Source organism: Balaenoptera musculus, chromosome 19 (assembly GCF_009873245.2).
Source record: "Balaenoptera musculus isolate JJ_BM4_2016_0621 chromosome 19, mBalMus1.pri.v3, whole genome shotgun sequence".
In the NCBI taxonomy this organism is placed as follows: Eukaryota; Metazoa; Chordata; class Mammalia; order Artiodactyla; family Balaenopteridae; genus Balaenoptera; species Balaenoptera musculus.
Window position 1 is genome coordinate 543,583 of NC_045803.1, and position 12,876 is coordinate 556,458.

Below are 12,876 nucleotides of genomic sequence, written 5' to 3' on the forward strand. Positions count from 1 at the left end.
GAATTTGGTAAAGTAGCAGGATACAAAATTAATGCACAGAAATCTCTGGCATTCCTATACACTAATGATGAAAAATCTGAAAGAGAAATTAAGGAAACACTCCCATTTACCACTGCAACAAAAAGAATAAAATACTTAGGAATAAACCTACTTAAGGAGACAGAGACCTGTATGCAGAAAACTATAAGACACTGATGAAAGAAATTAAAAATGATACAAACAGATGGAGACAGATACCATGTTCTTGGATTGGAAGAATCAACATTGTGAAAATGACTGTACTACCCAAAGCAGTCTACAGATTCAGTGCAATCCCTATCAAACTACCAATGGCATTTTTCACAGAATTAGAACAAAAAATTTCACAATTTGTATGGAAACACAAAAGGTCCCAAATAGCCAAAGCAATCTTGAGAAAGAAAAACGGAGCTGGAGGAATCAGGCTCCTGGACTTCAGACTATACTACAAAGCTACAGTAATCAAGACAGTATGGTACTGGCACAAAAACAGAAATATAGATCGATGGAACAGGATAGAAAGTCCAGAGATAAACCCACACATATATGGTCACCTTATCTTTGATAAAGGAGGCAAGAATATACAATAGAGAAAAGACAGCCCCTTCAATACGTGGTGCTGGGAAAACTGGACAGCTACATGTAAAAGAATGAAATTAGAACACTTCCTAACACCATACACAAAAATAAACTCAAAATGGATTAAAGACCTAAATGTAAGGCCAGACACTCTAAAACTCTTGGAGGAAAACATAGGAAGAACACTCTTTGACATAACTCACAGCAAGATCCTTTTTGACCCACCTCCTAGAGTAAAGGAAATAAAAACAAAAATAAAAAAATGGGAGCTAATGAAACTTAAAAGCTTTTGTACAGCAAAGGAAACTATAAACAAGATAAAAAGACAACCCTCAGAATGGGAGAAAATATTTGTAAACGAAGCAACTGACAAAGGATTAATCTCCAAAATATACAAGCAGCTCATGCAGCTCAATATCAAAAAAAACAAACAACCCAATCCAAAAGTGGGCAGAAGATCTAAATAGACATTTCTCCAAAGAAGATACACAGATTGCCAACAAACACATGAAAGGATGCTCGACATCACTAATTATTAGAGAAATGCAAATCAAAACTACAATGAGGTATCACCGCACACAGGTCAGAATGGCCATCATCAAAAAATCTACAAACAATAAATGCTGGAGAGGGTGTGGAGAAAAGGGAACCCTCTTGCAGTGTTGGTGGGGATGTAAACTGATACAGCCACTATGGAGAACAGTATGGAGGTTCCTTAAAAAACTAAAAATAGAACTACCATACAACCCAGCAATCCCACTACTGGGCATATACCCTGAGAAAACCATAATTCAAAAAGAGTCATATACCACAATGTTCATTGCAGCTCTATTTACAATAGCCAGGACATGGAAGCAACCCAAGTGTCCATCGACAGATGAATGGATAAAGAAGATGTGGCACATATATACAATGGAATATTACTCAGCCATAAAAAGAAACGAAATTGAGTTATTTGTAGTGAGGTGGATGGACCTAGAGTCTGTCATACAGAGTGAAGTAAATCAGAAAGAAGAAAACAAATACCGTATGCTAACACATATATATGGAATCTAAAAAAAAACCCAAATGGTTTTGATGAACCTAGGGGAAGGACAGGAATAAAGATGCAGATGTAGAGAATGGACTTAAGGACATGGGGAGGGGGAAGGGTAAGCTAGGACGAAGAGAGTAACATTGAGATATATACACTACCAAATGTAAAACAGATAGCTAGTGGGAAGCAGCTGCATAGCACAGGGAGATCAGCTCGGTGCTTTCTGACCACCTAGAGGGGTGGGATAGGGAGGGTGGGAGGGAGACACCAGACGGTGAGGATATACGTATCCATATAGCTGATTCACTTTGTTATACAGCAGAAACTAACACACCATTGTAAAGCAATTATACTCCAATAAAGATGTTAAAAAAATTTTCATATCAAGCTTCATCTTTGTGATATTATTAAAGGTCCTAATTGAATTGAAAATGCAAAAAATAAAAAATAAAAAAAAATGAAACAAATGTCTGTACCTTGTGTATCCCACTGCAAACACTACTTCCACTTTCCCCCCAAGAGGTATGTACTAACATGAATTTCTAGTTTAGTCTTTTCTGACTTTTCTATATGTTTTCATATGTATGAATCCCTACCTAATATAATTTCTAGCTTGAATATTTTTGAACATGGAATCAATAGTATATTTATTTTAAGTGTATTTATTTATTTTTGGCTGCGTTGGGTCTTTGTTGCTGCGCGCAGGCTTTCTTTAGTTGCGGCGAGTGGGGGCTACTCTTTGTTGCAGTGCGTGGGCTTCTCATTGCTGTGGCTTCTCTTCTTGTGTAGCATGGGCTCTAGGCACGCAGGCTTCAGTAGTTTTGGCTTGCAGGCTCTAGGGCACAGGCTCAGTAGTTGTGACTCACGGTCTTAGTTGCCCCACGGGATGTGGGATCTTCCCGGGCCAGGGCTCGTACCCGTGTCCCCTGTATTGGCAGGTGGATTCTTAACCACTGCGCCACCAGGGAAGTCCCCAATAGTATCTTACACTATAAATTCTTCTGTTGCTTGTTTTCAGCTCACAATATTGTTTTCAGGATTCATCCATGTTGTTACATGTGGATGGAATTCATTCTTTCTCACCATTGTGTAAAATAACTTTGTATGAATGAACCATAGTTTATTTATCCATTCTACTGTCAATGAACATTTGGGCTTTTCCCTGTCTACGCTATTATGACTGTTGCTGTCATAAGTATTATTTACATGTTTCCAAGTCTATTTTTATATAAAAATTTTTTCTACAGTATAAATCTGGGAGCAGAATTGCTGCTTACTAGATTATATAAATATTCAGGTTTCCTAGAAAATGCCAAAATGTTTACCCAGTGCTTGTTTGAATACATATTCCTAAAAGAAATATATAATTCTTTTTTTCCATATTACTACCAGGAATACATCAGACTGATCTGCCAGTATCATTGTGGTTTAAATTTGTATTCTGATTACTAATAAGGTTGAAAATCTTTTCACATGTTTGTCATTTGTATATATTTATCAAATTCCTTGTATATTTTGTTTTTTTAAAAGATAAAATTAAATGTCTGTAGAGAAGTGTATTGGCCATGCCAATATGATCGTGCCAATAACAATGATAAAAGGAATTAGAAAACAGTCTGCCTCAATATATACCCCCCAAAATTCCAAAGTTCAATATCATTTTCAAATAAGTGATACATTTTTAAACCAAAATTTGAGAATTTAAAAAACATTTTTCATAATTTATGCAGCAGTGTATATAAATATATCCAAGTTGTCACTCGATAAAAGTTTACTCTTGTGTATTTAAATCTTACAAAGCACATAAGGTTAAAACCTTGGTGTTATTCAAACTGTGGATGATAATATGTATGTAGTGGCTTTTAAGGAGCATTTTAATTTTACTATTTTTTAAAATAAATTTATTTTTGGCTGTGTTGGGTCTTCGTTGCTGCACGTGGGCTTCTTCTTAGTTGTGGTGAGTGGGGGCTACTCTTCATGGTGGTGCGCAGGCCTCTCATTAAGGTGGTTTCCCTTGTTGTGAAGCATGGGACCTACGTGCGTGGGTTTCAGTAGTTGAAGCACGTGGGCTCAGTAGTTGTGGCTCGTGGGTTCTAGAGCACAGGCTCAGCAGTTGTGGTGCACAGGCTTAGTTGCTTTGTGGTATGTGGGATCTTCCTGGACCAGGGCTCGAACCCATATCCCCTGCATTGGCTGACAGGCATTGCCTGTCTCAGAAAGGATAGAGTCTCCAGTCCATGAACCGAGTCTTGCCCTGAGCTTTGTGGGTAACTTGGCAACTTGAGGAAATCATGACTCACGCTGTGTTTAGCGAATAATTTCTCCCCAGGAGTCCTGTGACTGTCCTATTTATAGCCAAGTCTCTAATGATTTAAGAAACAACTGAAGGACTGTTGTTATGTCAATTAGTACTTCAAACACACCAATGAGAGCAGCAGTTTATTCTAAAGCCCAGAGCCTAAATGAACAGCAGGTAGAGTGGTGACAACAATGATGACTGGCTCACTTCAGTATTTGCTATGTTCTTTACACCCTTTGGGTGTTGTTGGTGTCTCTTTTACATGTGGTCTCTTCTGTCTCCCCCTGCATCAGTCTGTTTCTTTGAACACGCCTCATTTTAATCAATCTTCTTCCCCAGATTCCATATTGATTTTTTTTTCAATAGAGGAACGTATGATTTTTTAATTTTTTAATTTTTGGTTGCATTGGGTCTTCATTGGTGCATGCAGGCTTTCTCTAGTTGCAGCAAGCAGGTGCTACTCTTCGTTGCGATGCATGGGCTCTAGGCGTGCAGGCTTCTGTAGTTGTGGCACGTGGGCTCAGTAGTTGTGGCTCACGGGCTCTAGAGTGCAGGCTCAGTAGTTGTGGCGCATGGGCTTAGTTGCTCTGCGGCATGTGGGATCTTCCCGGACCAGGGCTCGAACCCATGTCCCCTGCATTGGCAGGCGGATTCTTAACCACTCTGCCACCAGGGAAGTCCCCATATTGATTTTTTAATAGTGCCTTTGTCATACATTGTGACACCTCTTTTTCTAGCTTCTCTTCGGCATTCTTCCTTTTATATAAGCTTTTAGCTTTTAAATCTAAAACAACATAAGAGGTATGATATAAAATTGAATTATATGTTATTAGGAGAGAAATGATTTTCGCTTTATGGTATTATGCCTTCCCACCTAGAGAACATGATTATATTTTCTATTTCTGCAGGTTTTATTCTATGCCCATCAGTGAAGTTGTGCAGTTTTCTCATTAAGGTCATATACTTTTCTTGTTAAATTTATTACTAAGTATTTTCTAGTTCTTGATCATTACTGTGAATAATTTTCCCCCAGAAACTCATTGTGGATTTATCAATGCAATGTACCAAATCTGTTTTTAAACAAATTGCCTAAATTTTCCAGTTATATAATCACCTACCCAACCAAAAAAAATTCATCGTTTCCCAGATTTTTAAAAATTTTTCATTATTTTGTTTTCTACATCTGTCTAAAACACACACACAAAAATTAAAAAGTATAAGGGCCTATTACCTCTCAATATCAATGTAACTGGTTTTAATAATTCTTAAAGTTTAAGTGGTTTTATAATATTTTATATATTAAATTTGCCTGTGGAGAACTTGGAGTGACTTTTGGTGTGAGTTGTAAAGTCTGTGGCTACACTCATTTTGGGGCATGTGTTTCCTCATTGTCCTGAAACAACTAGCATTCCAGAAGTCTTGGGATATTTGCCCCCATGCGTTTGAGTTTCCACAGTGTTGTGAATTCAGCAGGACTGCCCCCATGGAACTCAGCCTCCACTGAAGTGTGAGTGGGTGCGACCTGTATTTTCCCAGGTGGCCAGCGGAGGGCGACCAACCTGACTCTCATGCCAGTGCAGGCCCTGTCTTCTGCCCACAGGCTTGGCCCTGTGCACACCTAACAGGCATTAGGTCTACACAGGACCAGCCAGGCCTGGCTTCGGGAATATGTGGACCTGCATCCACACTAGAGGAGCAGTTTTCCTCAAGAGTTGTTGGGAGGTTCCACCCTTGGAGGGATAGGTGAGGAAGATGTGGGGGGATGCTTCCTGCTGGGGGCTGAGGGATGAGGGTAGGGGGGGTCCATCTTGAGAAGATCCATCAGAGGAAAAGCTTGGGGAAGAATATTTTACTTAGTCATGTGTGTGGTGCAGGAGGAGCCCTGCATCCTTTTAGGGGGTCCTGATCAGTTTTCCAGGCCACTGATTCGGCTGATTGTGCTTTCACTGATGTAGGGTCTGGGCAGCTTTGTCTCACACTAACAAACCACATATGTGTGGGTCTGTTCATAGGCTCTCTCGACTCTTCCTCACAGACTGATGAGTTTATTTCTGGGATCTCCATTCAATTCCATTCATTTCATTGTATATCTTCAAGCCAGTATCACAGTGTTTCCCTCATTGTGGCTGTGTAAGTACATATGCAATTGGGAAGTGTGAGCCTTCAAATTAGATTTTCCTCGTGAAAAAAATTTTTTTAGACCTGTGGGGTGTCTGAATATTATATATTTTGTGGGTTCCATTTCTGTTTCCCCATTACCTGAATGTACCCCTTCCCTCTTTGCTTATGACCTCACGTCCCTATGACCTCCTGATTGTTTTAAGGTGTCAACAGTATGAACAGAGCTTCCATGTAAAAAAGGGTCCTTCCTTTTGTCTGGATAGTTTCTGAAAACAATTCCATGACTCTTTGGAAGCTTGAAAGATGGTCTTCAGTGTTGGATTTGATTGGCTTTGGAACATGTTTCCAAAGGGTGTCTCGAGGGGCCTTCAGTGTGTTCCATCAGCAAGGAAGGAGATTCTAGGTCCATCTACCTCATTACAAATAATTCAATTTCATTCCTTTTTATGGCCGAGTAATATTCCATCGTATTGCCACATCTTCTTTATCCATTCATTTGTTGATGGACATTTAGATTGCTTCCATATCCTGGCTATTGTTAAGTAGTGCTGCAATGAACATTGGAGTGCATGACTCTTTTTGAATTATGGTTTTCTGAGGGTATATGCCCAGTATTGGGATTGCTGGGTCGTATGGTAATTCTATTTTTAGGTTTTCAAGGAACCTCCATACTGTTTTCCACAGTGGCTGTAACAATTTACATTCCCACCAACAGTACAGGAGGGTTCCCTTTTCTCCACACCCTCTCTAGCATTTATTGTTTGTAGATTTTTTGATGATGGCCGTTCTGACCGGTGTGAGGTGATATCTCATTGTGGTTTTGATTTGCATTTTTCTAATGATTAATGATGTTGAGCATCTTTTCATGTATTTGTTGGCCATCTGTATGTCCTCTTTGGAGAAATGTCTTTTTAGGTCTTCCGCATTTTTGGATTGGGTTGTTTTTGAGATATTGAGCTGCTTGTATATTTTAGAGATTAATCCTTTGTCAGTTGCTTCATTTGCAAATATTTTCTCCCATTCTGATCGTTGTCTTTTCGTTGTTTATGGTTTCCTTTGTTGTGCAATACCTTTTAAGTTTCATTAGGTCCCATTTGTTTATTTTTGTTATTTCCTTTACTCTAGGAGGTGGGTGAAAAAGGATCTTGCTGTGATTTATGTCAGAGTGTTCTTCTTATGTTTTCTTCTAAGAGTTTTAGAGTGTCTGGCCTTACATTTAGGTCTTTAATCCATTTTGAGTTTATTTTTGTGTATGGTGTTAGGAAGTGTTCTAATTTCATTCTTTTACATGTAGCTGTCCAGTTTTTCCCAGCACCACGTATTGAAGAGGTTGTCTTTATTATATATTCTTGCTTCCTTTGTCAAAGATAAGGTGACCATATGTACGTGGGCTTACCTCTGGGCTTTCTATCCTGTTCCATTGATCTGTATTTCTGTTTTTGTGCCAGTACCATACTGTCTTGATTACTGTAGGTTTGTAGAATCGTCTGAAGTCTGGAAGCCTGATTCCTCCAGCTCCGTTTTTCTTTCTCAAGATTGCTTTGGTTATTCGGGGTCTTCTGTGGTTCCATACACATTGTGCAATTTTTTGTTCTAGTTCTGTGAAAAATGCCATTGGTAATTTGATAGGGATTGCACTGAACCTGTAGATTGCTTTCGGCAGTACAGTCATTTTCACAATATTGATTCTTCCAATCCAGGAGCATGGTATATCTCTGCATCTGTTTATGTTATCTTTGATTACTTTCATCAGTGTTTTATAGTTTCCTGAGTACAGGTCTTTTGCCTCCTTAGGTAGATTTATTCTTAGGTATTTTATTCTTTTTGTTGCGATGGTAAATGGGATTGTTTCCTTAATTTCTCTTTCTCATGTTTCGTTGTTAGTGTATAGGAATGCCAGAGATTTCTGTGCATTAATTTTGTATCCTGCAACCTTACCATATTCAGTGATTAGTTCTAGTAATTTTCTAGTGGCATCTTTAGGATTCTCTATGTATAGTATCATGTCATCTGCAAACAGAGACAAGTTTTAATTCTTCTTTTCCAATTTGGGTTCCTTTTATTTCTTTTTCTTCTCTGATTGCCGCGGCTAGGACGTTGAATAATAGTGGCGAGAGTGGACATCTATGTCTTGTTCCTGATCTTAGAGAAAATGCTTTCAGTTTTTTACCATTGAGAATGATGTTTGCTATGGGTTTGTCGTATATGGCCTTTATTATGTTGAGGTAGGTTCTCTCTATGCCCACTTTCTGGAGAGTTTTTATCATAAATGGGTGTTGAATTTTGTCAAAAGCTTTTTCTACATCTATTGAGATGATCATATGGTTTTTATTCTTTAATTTGTTAATATGGTGTATCACACAGACTGTTTTGCATATACTGAAGAATCCTTGCATCCCTGGGATAAATCCCACTTGATCATGGTGCATGATCCTTTTAATATGTTGTTGGATTCTCTTTGCTAGTATTTTGTTGAGGATTTTTGCATCTATGTTCGATATTGGTCTATAATTTTTTTTCTGATATCTTTGGTTTTGGCATTAGGGTGATGGTGGCCTCATAGAACGAGTTTGGGAGTGTTCCTCCCTCTGCAAGTTTTTGGAAGATTTTGAGAAGGATAGGTGTTAACTCTTCTCTAAGTGTTTTATAGAATTCGCCTGTGAAGCCATCTGATCCTGGACTTTTCTTTGAAACTGTAGTTAAAAATCTTCCATTTCATTACTTGTGAATGGTCTGTTTATATTTTCTAATTCTTCCTGGTTCAATCTTGGAAGGTTGTACTTTTCCAAGAATTTGTCCATTTCTTCCAGGTTGTCCATTTTATTGGCATAGAGTTGCTTGTAGTAGTCTCTTATGATCTTTTGTATTTTTGTGGTGTCAGTTGTAATCTCTCCTTTTTCATTGCTAATTTTATTGATTTGAGCTCTCTCCCTTTTTTTCTTGATGAGTCTGGCTAAAGTTTTATCAATTTTGTTTATCTTCTCAAAGAACCAGCTTTTAGTTTTATTGATCTTTGCTATTGTTTTCTGTTTCCATTTCATTTATTTTTGCTCTGATCTTTGATTTCTTTCCTTCTACTAACTTTGGGTTTCCTTTGTTATTCTTTTTCTAGTTGCTTTAGCTGTAAGGTTAGATTGTTTGAGATTTTTCTTGTTTCTTGAGGTGATCTTGAATTGCTATGAAATTCCCTCTTAGAACTGCTTTTGCTGCATCCCATAGGTTTTGGATCATTGCGTTTTCATTGTCATTTGTTTCTAGGTACTTTTTAATTTTCTCTTTGATTTCTTCAGTGATCTCTTGATTATTTAGCAGCACACTGTTTAACCTTCATGTATTTGTGTTTTTTGCTGGTTTTTTTCCTGTGATTTCTAATCTCATAGTGTTGTGGTCAGAAAAGTTACTTAATATGATTTCAATTTTCTTACTTTTTCCAAGATTTGATTTGTGACCCAAGATTTGATCTATTCTGGAGAACGTTCCACGTGCACTTGAGAAGAAAGTGTATTCTTCTGCTTTCGGGTGGAATGTACTGAAAATACCAATTAAGTCTACCTGGTCTACTGTGTCATTTAAAGCTTGTGTTTCCTTATTTATTTTCTGTCTGGATGATCTATTGGTGTAAGTGGGGTGTTAAAGTCCCCCACTACTATTGTGTTACTGTCGATTTCTCCTTTTTTGGCTATTAGCATTTGTCATGTATTGAGGTGCTCCTATGTTGGGTGCAAAAATATTTATAATTGTTGTATCTTCTTGGATTGATTCCTTGATCATTATGTAGTGTCCTTCTTATCTCTTGTAACAGTCTTTACTTTAAAGTCTATTTTATCTTCTATGAGTATTGCTACTCCAGCTTTCTTGTGATTTCCGTTTGCATGGAATATCTTTTTCCGTCCTCTCACTTTCAGTCTGTATGTATCCCTAGGTCTGAAGTGGGTTTCTTATAGACAGCATATATAAGGGTCTTGTTTTTGTATACATTCAGCTAGTCTGTGTCTTTTGGTTGGAGCATTTAATCCACTTATATTCAAGGTAATTACTGATATGTATGTTCCTATTACCATTTTAATTGATTTGAGTTTGTTTTTGTGGGTCTTTTTCTTCTCTTGTGTTTCCTGCTTAGAGAAGTTCCTTTAGCATTTGTTGTGAAGCTGGTTTGGTGGTGCTGAATTCTCATGGCTTTTGCTTGTCTGTAAAGCTTTTGATTTCTCCATGGAATCTGAATGAGATCCTTGCTGGGTAGAGTAATCTCGGTTACAGGTTTTTCCCTTTCATCATTTAAAATATGTCCTGCCCCTCCCTTCTGGCTTGCAGAGTTTCTGCTGAAAGATCAGCTGTTAACCTTATTGGGGATTCCCTGGTATGTTATTTATTGCTTTTCCCTTGCTGCTTTTAATATTTTTTCTTTGTATTTAATTTTTGATAGTTTGATTAATATGTGTCTTGGCATGTTTCTCTTTGGGTTTATCCTGTATGGGACTCTCTGCACTTCCTGGACTTGAATGACTATTTTCTTTTCCATGTTAGGGAAGTTTTCAACTATAATCTCTTCAAATATTTCCTCAGACCCTTTCTTTTTCTCTTCCTCTTCTGGGACCATTATAATTCGAATGTTGGTGAGTTTAATGTTGTCCCAGTGGTCTCTGAGACTGTCCTCAATTCTTTTCATTCTTTTTTCTTTATTCTGCTCTGGGGCAGTTATTTCCACTATCTTATCTTACAGGTCACTTATCCGTTCTTGTGCCTCAGTTATTCTACTATTGATTCCTTCTAGAGTATTTTAAATTTCAGTTATTGTGTTATCACTGTTTGTTTGCTCTTTAATTCTTCTAGATCCTTGTTACATGTTTCTTGTATTTTCTCCATTCTGTTTCTGAGATTTTGGATTATCTTTACTGTCAGTACTCTGAATTCCTTTTCAGGTAGGCTGCCTATTCTGTCTTCATTTATTTGGTCTCGTAGGTTTTTACCTTGCTCTTTCGTCTGCCACATATTTTTTTGTTGTTTCTTTCTTTTTTTTTTTTTTTTGATGGGTGGGGCTGTATTCCTGTCTTACTGGTTGTTTGGCCTGAGGTGTCCAGCACTGGAGTTTGCAGGCAGTTGGATAGAGCTGGGTCTTGGTGCCAAGATGAGGACCTCCAGGAGGCCTCACTCTGATTAATATTCCCTGGGGGCTGACGTTCTCTGCTAGTCCAGTGGTTTGGAGTCGGAGCTCCCACCACAGGAGCTTGGGTCTGACCTCTGGCCTGGGAACAAAAATCCTGCAAGCCACGTGGTGAAGCAAAAAACCAAAAATACAATCACAAAAAATTAAAAACAAAATAAAATTAGAAAGATAAAAAATATATTGGGAAAAGTAATAATATAATTGAAACAACTGCAATAAGGTAAAACAAAACCACAACAGAAAAAAAGCCAAAAGCCGCAGGACAATAACAAAGTATAAAAAATAAAATTAGAAAAATAAAAGATTAGAAAAAAATATATAAAGGAATCAACATCAGTGAATCAACAACAAGGTAAAACAGAACCCCAATCTAAGAGGAAAAAAAAAAAAAAAAAAAACCTTGGCTACAGGGTGGTGGTGGGGGGCAGTGTGGAGTGTAGGCAGAGGTGGAACTCGGGCAGGGGCAGGGTTTAGGGTGGGGCAGGACCTAGGTGGGTGGGTTGGGTGACGTTTGAGTGTGAGGCGGAGCCTAGGCTCAGAACCCAGGCAGCCAGAAAAGGCCTTGGGGACAGAGCCCAGGCAGGACAACATTCAAGCATGGGGCGGGGCCTCTGCTTAGGACCTGCCTGGAAGTGGAGAGGTAGCACATCCAAAGGGCTGCCTATGGAGTTTGGAGTTCTGGAGTTTGGAGGTAAGGCCCTCAGCGAGGATGTGTGGGTGGGGTTTAGGCCCAGTGTGTTGGAGGGGATCTCCGAGTATAGAGGTAGGGCCCTGGGTGGGTGTGTAGGGGCGGGGCTTCAGTCTGTGGGCAGTAGGGAGGATCCAAGGGCAGAGGATTAGGACTGGGAGCCCAACAGGCTCCCCAGTGCCTAAGTGGACAGAGAAATCGCTGCCCGTGTTCCCTTCCATTCCTCTGCATCCCATGTCTCCCCCAGGGTCTCCCCCATTCCTGCTGGACCCCAACCGTGGGTGTAGGAACTCCTCCCCTCCCCCAACCACCCCTCAGGGGTGCCAGCTCTGTAGGTGCAGCCTTTACTTTTGCTCCCCCTTCCCTCCCTCCCACTCCCTTAGGACCTGCATGGCTGGAGGGGGCCTCCGTGAGCAGAGGATCAGGATTGGGAACTCAGCAGGCTCCCGGGGGCCCAAGAGGGCAGGGGAAACCTGGCCATGCTCTCTTTTGATCCTCTGCCCTCCCAATGGTCCCCCAATTTCCCCCATTGGGCATAGGATCCCTTCTCCCCCAGCCACCCCTCAGGGTCGCCAGTACAGTCCCACCTCCTCTTCTCCTCACCCCTCACTCCCCTGCCATGCCCCACGTCCTACCCCGTCACTGGGGGTTCTTCTCATCCCTTTAGGTGTCCGAGGTCCCCCACCAGTGCCTGGTAGGTGCCCTGGTTATGCAGAGATGCGAATTCTGCATCAACCTAGTCTGAAATCTTGACTCCTCTCCCAAGTCATATTTTTGTCTGCACTACTTTATTATCTGTAGATCATCTCAGGCCCAGTGTCTGTTCAGATCTTTACCCATTGTGAATGTAGCTGTTTGGTTTCTCGTTCTTTTCACAAACTGAGTAAAATTTCTTTATCTGATATATGTTTGGGAAATAAATATATATTTCTCTCAGTGTGTGGCTTCTCTTTTTGCTTAGGGAGGAAGGT

General features: G+C 39.6%; 1 long non-coding RNA gene across 1 annotated transcript in view; it reads right to left on the bottom strand.

Moving 5' to 3' along the window:
• Positions 1–4,560: 4,560 nt before the first annotated feature.
• The window catches only part of LOC118885862, a 44,047-nt gene continuing 35,731 nt past the window's right edge, over positions 4,561–12,876 (bottom strand). The window contains exon 5 of the long non-coding RNA XR_005017565.1: positions 4,561–4,716. This is a non-coding gene — a long non-coding RNA (uncharacterized LOC118885862). The remainder of the gene's footprint in view (positions 4,717–12,876) is intronic.